Genomic DNA, 15,000 nt, shown 5'->3' with positions numbered 1-15,000 from the left:
GTAATATTTCATTTACATTTTTCTCTTTGTAAATAATACTACCGTACAAGCAACAATTTAAATAATGAAAGTGAACAAGTTATATATATATGAGCTTCGCTAATATATTTTGTGTAAGCGGCCTAGGTAAGGAAAACCTCACTTACTTTCATTGGTCGCTTAAAACACATCTGTATAAATATATCGACTTTATTAGCCCAAATATAATAAAGTTCAACTAACAAAATTTTAGTTGCTTTATTTGTACATTATTGTAATATTTCATTTACATTTTTCTCTTTGTAAATAATACTACCGTACAAGCAACAATTTAAATAATGAAAGTGAACAAGTTATATATATATGAGCTTCGCTAATATATTTTGTGTAAGCGGCCTAGGTAAGGAAAACCTCACTTACTTTCATTGGTCGCTTAAAACACATCTGTATAAATATATCGACTTTATTAGCCCAAATATAATAAAGTTCAACTAACAAAATTTTTGTTGCTTTATTTGTACATTATTGTAATATTTCATTTACATTTTTCTCTTTGTAAATAATACTACCGTACAAGCACCAATTTAAATAATGAAAGTGAACAAGTTATATATATATGAGCTTCGCTAATATATTTTGTGTAAGCGGCCTAGGTAAGGAAAACCTCACTTACTTTCATTGGTCGCTTAAAACACATCTGTATAAATATATCGACTTTATTAGCCCAAATATAATAAAGTTCAACTAACAAAATTTTTGTTGCTTCATTTGTACTTTATTGTAGTATTTAATTTTACAATTATTTATTGAATAAAGAATTTTCGTTCTCTTGTATATTTAAGAACGATATTTATTCATTTTGGTATTTCAGTAATAAAATTATTTTTATATACCATACATTTACTTAAATTTCCATTACATGAAACATATACATTTATTATAAAATGTATATCTTTTCTATGATATGAAATATAAAATTTCATTTATATCGAATTTATATTAATAAAATATTTTAAAAAGCATCTGCTTGCTTCTTGATGATGAGTAAAGTTAACATACAAGTTTTTTTAGAAACACATTGAAGTCAAAATTTTCATACATGTTATTTTTTATATGTGCGCGGCCGCAACACATTTTAACAGTATTTTGAAAATTTTAAAACTTTCATATATGTACTACTTAGTACTTGTATGAGAAACTTTCTCATACTAAAATTTGACAGTTAGTTTAGAATATGAAAACCAATATATGATCAACATTTTCTAATTTAACTAACAGTCTTACTAGGAATTATATCAAATATCAACACTTGATGTATTAATATTTGATTTAATAAGCTTAAATTTGCTTATTTTTACTTAGTTTTGCTTAGCTAAAACTAATTTTCATACATTTTTATATGTGTGCGGCCTCAGTGCAATGTTACCTCCTTGCACTTCATTGGTCGCAACACATTTTTCGTATGAGAAATTTTCTCATACTAAAATTTGACTGTTAGTTTAGAATATGAAAACCATTATATGATCAACATCTTCTAATTTAACTAACAGTCTTACTAGGAATTATATCAAATATCAACACTTGTTGTATTAATATTTGAGTTAATAAGCTTAAATTTGCTTATTTTTACTTAGTTTTGTCTTCACTTTTTCATTTCTGCTAGGAAACTTTCATACAAGCAACCATTTTTATAGAGTACTTGTTGCCGCAGCTCTAACAAGCGCCTCTAAAATTTGACTGTTAGTTTAGAATATGAAAACCATTATATGATCAACATATCCTAATTTAACTAACAGTCTTACTAGGAATTATATCAAATATCAACACTTTGATGTATTAATATTTAATTTAATAAGCTTAAATTTGCTTATTTTTACTTAGTTTTGCTTAGCTAAAACTAATTTTCATACATTTTTATATGTGTGCGGCCTCAGTGCAATGTTACCTCCTTGCACTTCATTGGTCGCAACACATTTTTCGTATGAGAAATTTTCTCATACTAAAATTTGACTGTTAGTTTAGAATATGAAAACCATTATATGATCAACATCTTCTAATTTAACTAACAGTCTTACTAGGAATTATATCAAATATCAACACTTGTTGTATTAATATTTGAGTTAATAAGCTTAAATTTGCTTATTTTTACTTAGTTTTGCTTAGCTAAAACTAATTTTCATACATTTTTATATGTGTGCGGCCTCAGTGCAATGTTACCTCCTTGCACTTCATTGGTCGCAACACATTTTTCGTATGAGAAATTTTCTCATACTAAAATTTGACTGTTAGTTTAGAATATGAAAACCATTATATGATCAACATCTTCTAATTTAACTAACAGTCTTACTAGGAATTATATCAAATATCAACACTTGTTGTATTAATATTTGAGTTAATAAGCTTAAATTTGCTTATTTTTACTTAGTTTTGTCTTCACTTTTTCATTTCTGCTAGGAAACTTTCATACAAGCAACCATTTTTATAGAGTACTTGTTGCCGCAGCTCTAACAAGCGCCTCTAAAATTTGACTGTTAGTTTAGAATATGAAAACCATTATATGATCAACATATCCTAATTTAACTAACAGTCTTACTAGGAATTATATCAAATATCAACACTTGATGTATTAATATTTGAGTTAATAAGCTTAAATTTGCTTATTTTTACTTAGTTTTGCTTAGCTAAAACTAATTTTCATACATTTTTTATATGTGCGCGGCCTCAGTGCAATGCTAGTTTGCACTTCGTTAGTCGCAACACAAAGTTTTCATACGTTTAAGTGTTTTTACCTTGCATTTCGATAGTAGAAACACATTTTTGAAGTATTTTGAAAATTTCAAAACTTTCATATAAGTAGATGTTGGTACTTGTATGAAACTTTGTCAGTGTCAGTTAGCTACGCTTAGTGGTTTTGTATGGCTGACCAAAGTTTTCATACATTACCTAAAATTGTTTTCTGACTCGCTCACCTCACATGGCGAAAAATGTATGAAGATACAAACTTTCATACAAGTACAAGATACAAACTTTCATACAAGTACAAAGTTTCATACAAGTAGAAACTTTCATACAAATACAAACTTCCAAACAAGTACAAAGTTTCATACAAGTAGAAACTTTCATACAAGTACAAACTGTACTTGTATGGAAGTTTGTACTTGTATGAAACTTTGTCAGTGTCTTTTAGCTTCGCTTAGTGGTTTTGTATGGCTGACCAAAGTTTTCATACGTTTAAGTGTTTTTAGCTTGCATTTCGTTAGCAGCAACACATTTTTTAAGTATTTTGAAAATTTCAAAACTTTCATATAAGTAGATGTTAGTACTTGTATGAAACTTTGTCAGTGTCTATTAGCTACGCTTAGTGGTTTTGTATGGCTGACCAAAGTTTTCATACGTTTAAGTGTTTTTAGCTTGCATTTCGTTAGCAGCAACACATTTTTTAAGTATTTTGAAAATTTCAAAACTTTGATATAAGTAGATGCTAGTACTTGTATGAAACTTTGTCAGTGCCTGTTAGCTACGCTTAGTGGTTTTGTATGGCTGACCAAAGTTTTCATACGTTTAAGTGTTTTTAGCTTGCATTTCGTTAGCAGCAACACATTTTTTAAGTATTTTGAAAATTTCAAAACTTTCATATAAGTAGATGTTAGTACTTGTATGAAACTTTGTCAGTGTCTTTTAGCTTCGCTTAGTAGTTTTGTATGGCTGACCAAAGTTTTCATACGTTTAACTGTTTTTAGCTTGTATTTCGTTAGCAGCAACACATTTTTTAAGTACTTTGAAAATTTCAAAACTTTCATATAAGTAGATGTTAGTACTTGTATGAAACTTTGTCAGTGTCTCTTAGCTTCGCTTAGTGGTTTTGTAAAAACACTTAAACGTATGAAAACTTTGGTCAGCCATACAAAACCACTAAGCGAAGCTAACAGACACTGACAAAGTTTCATACAAGTACTAACATCTACTTATATGAAAGTTTTGAAATTTTCAAAATACTTAAAAAATATGGTGCTGCTAACGAAATGCAAGCTAAAAACACTTAAACGTATGAAAACTTTGGTCAGCCATACAAAACCACTAAGCGTAGCTAACAGACACTGACAAAGTTTCATACAAGTACTAACATCTACTTATATGAGAGTTTTGAAATTTTCAAAATACTTAAAAAATGTGTTGCTGCTAACGAAATGCAAGCTAAAAACACTTAAACGTATGAAAACTTTGGTCAGCCATACAAAACCACTAAGCGAAGCTAACAGACACTGACAAAGTTTCATACAAGTACTAACATCTACTTATATGAAAGTTTTGAAATTTTCAAAATACTTAAAAAATGTGTTGCTGCTAACGAAGTGCAAGCTAAAAACACTTAAACGTATGAAAACTTTGGTCAGCCATACAAAACCACTAAGCGAAGCTAACAGACACTGACAAAGTTTCATACAAGTACTAACATCTACTTATATGAAAGTTTTGAAATTTTCAAAATACTTAAAAAATGTGTTGCTGCTAACGAAATGCAAGCTAAAAACACTTAAACGTATGAAAACTTTGGTCAGCCATACAAAACCACTAAGCGAAGCTAACAAACACTGACAAAGTTTCATACAAGTACAAACTTCCATACAAGTACAGTTTGTACTTGTATGAAAGTTTTTACTTGTATGAAACTTTGTACTTGTTTGGAAGTTTGTACTTGTGAAAGTACTGAAAAGTTTCTACTTGTATGAAAGTTTTTATCTTGTAGTTGTATGAAAGTTTGTATCTTCATACATTTTTCGTGATGTGAGGTGAGCGAGTCAGAAAACAATTTTAATAAACGTATGTAAACTTTGGTCAGCCATACAAAACCACTAAGCGTAGCTAACAGACACTGACAAAGTTTCATACAAGTACTAACATCTACTTATATGAAAGTTTTGAAATTTTCAAAATACTTAAAAAATGTGTTGCTGCTAACGAAATGCAAGCTAAAAACACTTAAACGTATGAAAACTTTGGTCAGCCATACAAAACCACTAAGCGAAGCTAACAGACACTGACAAAGTTTCATACAAGTACTAACATCTACTTATATGAAAGTTTTGAAATTTTCAAAATACTTAAAAAATGTGTTGCTGCTAACGAAATGCAAGCTAAAAACACTTAAACGTATGAAAACTTTGGTCAGCCATACAAAACCACTAAGCGAAGCTAACAGACACTGACAAAGTTTCATACAAGTACTAACATCTATTTATATGAAAGTTTTGAAATTTTCAAAATACTTCAAAAATGTGTTGCTACTATCGAAATGCAAGCTAAAAACACTTAAACGTATGAAAACTTTGGTCAGCCATACAAAACCACTAAGCGAAGCTAACAGACACTGACAAAGTTTCATACAAGTACTAACATCTACTTATATGAAAGTTTTGAAATTTTCAAAATACTTAAAAAATGTGTTGCTGCTAACGAAATGCAAGCTAAAAACACTTAAACGTATGAAAACTTTGGTCAGCCATACAAAACCACTAAGCGAAGCTAACAGACACTGACAAAGTTTCATACAAGTACTAACATCTACTTATATGAAAGTTTTGAAATTTTCAAAATACTTAAAAAATGTGTTGCTGCTAACGAAATGCAAGCTAAAAACACTTAAACGTATGAAAACTTTGGTCAGCCATACAAAACCACTAAGCGAAGCTAACAGACACTGACAAAGTTTCATACAAGTACTAACATCTATTTATATGAAAGTTTTGAAATTTTCAAAATACTTCAAAAATGTGTTGCTACTATCGAAATGCAAGCTAAAAACACTTAAACGTATGAAAACTTTGGTCAGCCATACAAAACCACTAAGCGAAGCTAACAGACACTGACAAAGTTTCATACAAGTACTAACATCTACTTATATGAAAGTTTTGAAATTTTCAAAATACTTAAAAAATGTGTTGCTGCTAACGAAATGCAAGCTAAAAACACTTAAACGTATGAAAACTTTGGTCAGCCATACAAAACCACTAAGCGAAGCTAACAGACACTGACAAAGTTTCATACAAGTACTAACATCTACTTATATGAAAGTTTTGAAATTTTCAAAATACTTAAAAATAGTGTTGCTGCTAACGAAATGCAAGCTAAAAACACTTAAACGTATGAAAACTTTGGTCTGCCATACAAAACCACTAAGCGAAGCTAACAGACACTGACAAAGTTTCATACAAGTACTAACATCTACTTATATGAAAGTTTTGAAATTTTCAAAATACTTAAAAAATGTGTTGCTGCTAACGAAATGCAAGCTAAAAACACTTAAACGTATGAAAACTTTGATCAGCCATACAAAACCACTAAGCGTAGCTAACAGACACTGACAAAGTTTCATACAAGTACTAACATCTACTTATATGAAAGTTTTGAAATTTTCAAAATACTTAAAAAATGTGTTGCTGCTAACGAAATGCAAGCTAAAAACACTTAAACGTATGAAAACTTTGGTCAGCCATACAAAACCACTAAGCGAAGCTAACAGACACTGACAAAGTTTCATACAAGTACTAACATCTACTTATATGAAAGTTTTGAAATTTTCAAAATACTTAAAAAATGTGTTGCTGCTAACGAAATGCAAGCTAAAAACAATATGGAACATTTGGAAGTATGAAACTTTTTAATACGTTGTTGTTGTTGTTGTTGTTGTTGGTTTTGGTGTTGTTGTTGTTGTTATATTGAACATTTTTATTAATATAAGTACAAAGGAAAATCTTCATATAAGTATAAAAATATTAAATTATTACCTTACTTGTATGAAACTTTTTAATACGTTGTTGTTGTTGTTGTTGTTGTTGTTGTTGTTGTTGGTGTTGTTGTTGTTGTTGTTGTTATATTGAACATTTTTATTAATATAAGTACAAAGGAAAATCTTCATATAAGTATAAAAATATTAAATTATTACCTTACTTGTATGAAACTTTTTAATACGTTGTTGTTGTTGTTGTTGTTGTTGTTGTTGTTGTTGTTGTTGTTGTTGTTGTTGTTGTTGTTATATTGAACATTTTTATTAATATAAGTACAAAGGAAAATCTTCATATAAGTATAAAAATATTAAATTATTACCTCACTTGACAGAAAATATATGAAAAATTCAATATGGACAATTTATCATATTTTCGATGATATTGCCTAGTTAGTTTACTAAAGAAACCAACATGGTATTATTGGTAAAAATTCAACACATTATAAAACTTGTATTTTTCATACATTTTTGGTCATGTGAGGGTTTCCAAGCGTACTTGTATGAAACTTTGTACTTGTATGGAACTTTTTCTACTTGTATGAAACTTTGTACTTGTATGGAAGTTTGTACTTGTATGAAACTTTTCTCTACTTGTATGAAACTTTGTACTTGTATGGAAGTTTGTACTTGTATGAAACTTTTTTCTACTTGTATGAAACTTTTTTCTACTTGTATGAAACTTTGTACTTGTATGGAAGTTTGTACTTGTATGAAACTTTTTCTACTTGTATGAAACTTTGTACTTGTATGGAAGTTTTTACTTGTATGAAACTTTTTTCTACTTGTATGAAACTTTGTACTGGTTGGAAATTTGTACTTGTATGAAACTTTTTTCTACTTGTATGAAACTTTTTTCTACTTGTTAATAAAAATGTTCAATATAACAACAACAACAACACCAAAACCAACAACAACACCAACAACAACAACAACAACAACAACGTATTAAAAAGTTTCATACTTCCAAACAAGTACAAAGTTTCATACAAGTAGAAACTTTCATACAAGTACAAAGTTTCATACAAGTAGAAACTTTCATACAAGTGAACTTGTATGAAACTTTTTTCTACTTGTATGAAACTTTGTACTTGTATGGAAGTTTGTACTTGTATGAAAGTTTCTACTTGTATGAAACTTTGTACTTGTATGAAAGTTTGTATCTTGTACTTGTATGAAAGTTTGTATCTTCATACATTTTTCGTCATGTGAGGTGAGCGGGTCAGAAAACAATTTTAAGGAACGTATGAAAACTTTGGTCAGCCATACAAAACCACTAAGCGTAGCTACCAGACACTGACAAAGTTTCATACTAGTACTGACATCTACTTATATGAAAGTTTTGAAATTTTCAAAATACTTAAAAAATGTGTTGCTACTAATGAAATGCAAGCTAAAAACACTTAAACGTATGAAAACTTTGGTCAGCCATACAAAACCACTAAGCGAAGCTAACAGGCACTGACAAAGTTTCATACAAGTACTAACATCTACTTATATGAAAGTTTTGAAATTTTCAAAATACTTAAAAAATGTGTTGCTACTATCGAAATGCAAGCTAAAAACACTTAAACGTATGAAAACTTTGGTCAGCCATACAAAACCACTAAGCGAAGCTAACAGACACTGACAAAGTTTCATACAATTACTTACATCTACTTATATGAAAGTTTTGAAATTTTCAAAATACTTAAAAAATGTGTTGCTGCTAACGAAATGCAAGCTAAAAACACTTAAACGTATGAAAACTTTGGTCAGCCATACAAAACCACTAAGCGAAGCTAACAGACACTGACAAAGTTTCATACAAGTACTAACATCTACTTATATGAAAGTTTTGAAATTTTCAAAATACTTCAAAAATGTGTTGCTACTATCGAAATGCAAGCTAAAAACACTTAAATGTATGAAAACTTTGGTCAGCCATACAAAACCACTAAGCGAAGCTAACAGGCACTGACAAAGTTTCATACAAGTACTAACATCTACTTATATGAAAGTTTTGAAATTTTCAAAATACTTAAAAAAATGTGTTGCTGCTAACGAAATGCAAGCTAAAACACTTAAACGTATGAAAACTTTTGTCAGCCATACAAAACCACTAAGCGTAGCTAACAGACACTGACAAAGTTTCATACAAGTACTAGCATCTACTTATATGAAAGTTTTGAAATTTTCAAAATACTTAAAAAAATGTGTTGCTGCTAACGAAATGCAAGCTAAAAACACTTAAACGTATGAAAACTTTGGTCAGCCCATACAAAACCACTAAGCGAAGCTAACAGACACTGACAAAGTTTCATACAAGTACTAACATCTACTTATATGAAAGTTTTGAAATTTTCAAAATACTTAAAAAATGTGTTGCTGCTAACGAAATGCAAGCTAAAAACACTTAAACGTATGAAAACTTTGGTCAGCCATACAAAACCACTAAGCGAAGCTAACAGACACTGACAAAGTTTCATACAAGTACTGACATCTACTTATATGAAAGTTTTGAAATTTTCAAAATACTTAAAAAATGTGTTGCTACTATCGAAATGCAAGCTAAAAACACTTAAACGTATGAAAACTTTGGTCAGCCATACAAAACCACTAAGCGAAGCTAACAGACACTGACAAAGTTTCATACAAGTACTAACATCTACTTATATGAAAGTTTTGAAATTTTCAAAATACTTAAAAAATATGTTGCTGCTAACGAAATGCAAGCTAAAAACACTTAAACGTATGAAAACTTTGGTCAGCCATACAAAACCACTAAGCGTAGCTAACAGACACTGACAAAGTTTCATACAAGTACTAACATCTACTTATATGAGAGTTTTGAAATTTTCAAAATACTTAAAAAATGTGTTGCTGCTAACGAAATGCAAGCTAAAAAACACTTAAACGTATGAAAACTTTGGTCAGCCATACAAAACCACTAAGCGAAGCTAACAGACACTGACAAAGTTTCATACAAGTACTAACATCTACTTATATGAAAGTTTTGAAATTTTCAAAATACTTAAAAAATGTGTTGCTGCTAACGAAGTGCAAGCTAAAAACACTTAAACGTATGAAAACTTTGGTCAGCCATACAAAACCACTAAGCGAAGCTAACAGACACTGACAAAGTTTCATACAAGTACTAACATCTACTTATATGAAAGTTTTGAAATTTTCAAAATACTTAAAAAATGTGTTGCTGCTAACGAAGTGCAAGCTAAAAACACTTAAACGTATGAAAACTTTGGTCAGCCATACAAAACCACTAAGCGAAGCTAACAGGCACTGACAAAGTTTCATACAAGTACTAACATCTACTTATATGAAAGTTTTGAAATTTTCAAAATACTTAAAAAATGTGTTGCAGCTAACGAAATGCAAGCTAAAAACACTTAAACGTATGACAACTTTGGTCAGCCATACAAAACCACTAAGCGAAGCTAACAGACACTGACAAAGTTTCATACAAGTACAAACTTCCATACAAGTACAGTTTGTACTTGTATGAAAGTTTCTACTTGTATGAAACTTTGTACTTGTTTGGAAGTTTGTATTTGTATGAAAGTTTCTACTTGTATGAAACTTTGTACTTGTATGAAAGTTTGTATCTTGTACTTGTATGAAAGTTTGTATCTTCATACATTTTTCGTCATGTGAGGTGAGCAGGTCAGAAAACAATTTTAAGAAACGTATGAAAACTTTGGTCAGCCATACAAAACCACTAAGCGTAGCTACCAGACACTGACAAAGTTTCATACTAGTACTAGCATCTACTTATATGAAAGTTTTGAAATTTTCAAAATACTTGAAAAATGTGTTGCTACTAATTAAATGCAAGCTAAAAACACTTAAACGTATGAAAACTTTGGTTAGCCATACAAAACCAGTAAGCGAAGCTAACAGGCACTGACAAAGTTTCATACAAGTACTAACATCTACTTATATGAAAGTTTTGAAATTTTCAAAATACTTCTAAAATGTGTTACTACTATCGAAATGCAAGCTAAAAACACTTAAACGTATGAAAACTTTGGTCAGCCATACAAAACCACTAAGCGTAGCTAACAGACACTGACAAAGTTTCATACAAGTACTGACATCTACTTATATGAAAGTTTTGAAATTTTCAAAATACTTAAAAAATGTGTTGCTACTATCGAAATGCAAGCTAAAAACACTTAAACGTATGAAAACTTTGGTCAGCCATACAAAACCACTAAGCGAAGCTAAGAGACACTGACAAAGTTTCATACAAGTACTAACATCTACTTATATGAAAGTTTTGAAATTTTCAAAGTACTTAAAAAATGTGTTGCTGCTAACGAAATACAAGCTAAAAACAGTTAAACGTATGAAAACTTTGGTCAGCCATACAAAACTACTAAGCGAAGCTAAAAGACACTGACAAAGTTTCATACAAGTACTAACATCTACTTATATGAAAGTTTTGAAATTTTCAAAATACTTAAAAAATGTGTTGCTGCTAACGAAATGCAAGCTAAAAACACTTAAACGTATGAAAACTTTGGTCAGCCATACAAAACCACTAAGCGTAGCTAACAGGCACTGACAAAGTTTCATACAAGTACTAGCATCTACTTATATCAAAGTTTTGAAATTTTCAAAATACTTAAAAAATGTGTTGCTGCTAACGAAATGCAAGCTAAAAACACTTAAACGTATGAAAACTTTGGTCAGCCATACAAAACCACTAAGCGTAGCTAATAGACACTGACAAAGTTTCATACAAGTACTAACATCTACTTATATGAAAGTTTTGAAATTTTCAAAATACTTAAAAAATGTGTTGCTGCTAACGAAATGCAAGCTAAAAACACTTAAACGTATGAAAACTTTGGTCAGCCATACAAAACCACTAAGCGAAGCTAAAAGACACTGACAAAGTTTCATACAAGTACAAACTTCCATACAAGTACAGTTTGTACTTGTATGAAAGTTTCTACTTGTATGAAACTTTGTACTTGTTTGGAAGTTTGTATTTGTATGAAAGTTTCTACTTGTATGAAACTTTGTACTTGTATGAAAGTTTGTATCTTGTACTTGTATGAAAGTTTGTATCTTCATACATTTTTCGCCATGTGAGGTGAGCGAGTCAGAAAACAATTTTAGGTAATGTATGAAAACTTTGGTCAGCCATACAAAACCACTAAGCGTAGCTAACTGACACTGACAAAGTTTCATACAAGTACCAACATCTACTTATATGAAAGTTTTGAAATTTTCAAAATACTTCAAAAATGTGTTTCTACTATCGAAATGCAAGGTAAAAACACTTAAACGTATGAAAACTTTGTGTTGCGATTAACGAAGTGCAAACTAGCATTGCACTGAGGCCGCGCACATATAAAAAATGTATGAAAATTAGTTTTAGCTAAGCAAAACTAAGTAAAAATAAGCAAATTTAAGCTTATTAACTCAAATATTAATACATCAAGTGTTGATATTTGATATAATTCCTAGTAAGACTGTTAGTTAAATTAGGATATGTTGATCATATAATGGTTTTCATATTCTAAACTAACAGTCAAATTTTAGAGGCGCTTGTTAGAGCTGCGGCAACAAGTACTCTATAAAAATGGTTGCTTGTATGAAAGTTTCCTAGCAGAAATGAAAAAGTGAAGACAAAACTAAGTAAAAATAAGCAAATTTAAGCTTATTAACTCAAATATTAATACAACAAGTGTTGATATTTGATATAATTCCTAGTAAGACTGTTAGTTAAATTAGAAGATGTTGATCATATAATGGTTTTCATATTCTAAACTAACAGTCAAATTTTAGTATGAGAAAATTTCTCATACGAAAAATGTGTTGCGACCAATGAAGTGCAAGGAGGTAACATTGCACTGAGGCCGCACACATATAAAAATGTATGAAAATTAGTTTTAGCTAAGCAAAACTAAGTAAAAATAAGCAAATTTAAGCTTATTAACTCAAATATTAATACAACAAGTGTTGATATTTGATATAATTCCTAGTAAGACTGTTAGTTAAATTAGAAGATGTTGATCATATAATGGTTTTCATATTCTAAACTAACAGTCAAATTTTAGTATGAGAAAATTTCTCATACGAAAAATGTGTTGCGACCAATGAAGTGCAAGGAGGTAACATTGCACTGAGGCCGCACACATATAAAAATGTATGAAAATTAGTTTTAGCTAAGCAAAACTAAGTAAAAATAAGCAAATTTAAGCTTATTAAATTAAATATTAATACATCAAAGTGTTGATATTTGATATAATTCCTAGGTAAGACTGTTAGTTAAATTAGGATATGTTGATCATATAATGGTTTTCATATTCTAAACTAACAGTCAAATTTTAGAGGCGCTTGTTAGAGCTGCGGCAACAAGTACTCTATAAAAATGGTTGCTTGTATGAAAGTTTCCTAGCAGAAATGAAAAAGTGAAGACAAAACTAAGTAAAAATAAGCAAATTTAAGCTTATTAACTCAAATATTAATACAACAAGTGTTGATATTTGATATAATTCCTAGTAAGACTGTTAGTTAAATTAGAAGATGTTGATCATATAATGGTTTTCATATTCTAAACTAACAGTCAAATTTTAGTATGAGAAAATTTCTCATACGAAAAATGTGTTGCGACCAATGAAGTGCAAGGAGGTAACATTGCACTGAGGCCGCACACATATAAAAATGTATGAAAATTAGTTTTAGCTAAGCAAAACTAAGTAAAAATAAGCAAATTTAAGCTTATTAAATCAAATATTAATACATCAAGTGTTGATATTTGATATAATTCCTAGTAAGACTGTTAGTTAAATTAGAAAATGTTGATCATATATTGGTTTTCATATTCTAAACTAACTGTCAAATTTTAGTATGAGAAAGTTTCTCATACAAGTACTAAGTAGTACATATATGAAAGTTTTAAAATTTTCAAAATACTGTTAAAATGTGTTGCGGCCGCGCACATATAAAAAATAACATGTATGAAAATTTTGACTTCAATGTGTTTCTAAAAAAACTTGTATGTTAACTTTACTCATCATCAAGAAGCAAGCAGATGCTTTTTAAAATATTTTATTAATATAAATTCGATATAAATGAAATTTTATATTTCATATCATAGAAAAGATATACATTTTATAATAAATGTATATGTTTCATGTAATGGAAATTTAAGTAAATGTATGGTATATAAAAATAATTTTATTACTGAAATACCAAAATGAATAAATATCGTTCTTAAATATACAAGAGAACGAAAATTCTTTATTCAATAAATAATTGTAAAATTAAATACTACAATAAAGTACAAATGAAGCAACAAAAATTTTGTTAGTTGAACTTTATTATATTTGGGCTAATAAAGTCGATATATTTATACAGATGTGTTTTAAGCGACCAATGAAAGTAAGTGAGGTTTTCCTTACCTAGGCCGCTTACACAAAATATATTAGCGAAGCTCATATATATATAACTTGTTCACTTTCATTATTTAAATTGGTGCTTGTACGGTAGTATTATTTACAAAGAGAAAAATGTAAATGAAATATTACAATAATGTACAAATAAAGCAACAAAAATTTTGTTAGTTGAACTTTATTATATTTGGGCTAATAAAGTCGATATATTTATACAGATGTGTTTTAAGCGACCAATGAAAGTAAGTGAGGTTTTCCTTACCTAGGCCGCTTACACAAAATATATTAGCGAAGCTCATATATATATAACTTGTTCACTTTCATTATTTAAATTGTTGCTTGTACGGTAGTATTATTTACAAAGAGAAAAATGTAAATGAAATATTACAATAATGTACAAATAAAGCAACTAAAATTTTGTTAGTTGAACTTTATTATATTTGGGCTAATAAAGTCGATATATTTATACAGATGTGTTTTAAGCGACCAATGAAAGTAAGTGAGGTTTTCCTTACCTAGGCCGCTTACACAAAATATATTAGCGAAGCTCATATATATATAACTTGTTCACTTTCATTATTTAAATTGTTGCTTGTACGGTAGTATTATTTACAAAGAGAAAAATGTAAATGAAATATTACAATAATGTACAAATAAAGCAACTAAAATTTTGTTAGTTGAACTTTATTATATTTGGGCTAATAAAGTCGATATATTTATACAGATGTGTTTTAAGCGACCAATGAAAGTAAGTGAGGTTTTCCTTACCTAGGCCGCTTACACAAAATATATTAGCGAAGTTCATATATATATAACTTGTTCACTTTCATTATT

Source organism: Eurosta solidaginis, unplaced genomic scaffold (assembly GCF_040869045.1).
Source record: "Eurosta solidaginis isolate ZX-2024a unplaced genomic scaffold, ASM4086904v1 ctg00001329.1, whole genome shotgun sequence".
Classification (NCBI taxonomy): Eukaryota; Metazoa; Arthropoda; class Insecta; order Diptera; family Tephritidae; genus Eurosta; species Eurosta solidaginis.
Note: the sequence above shows the minus strand (reverse complement) of the source record.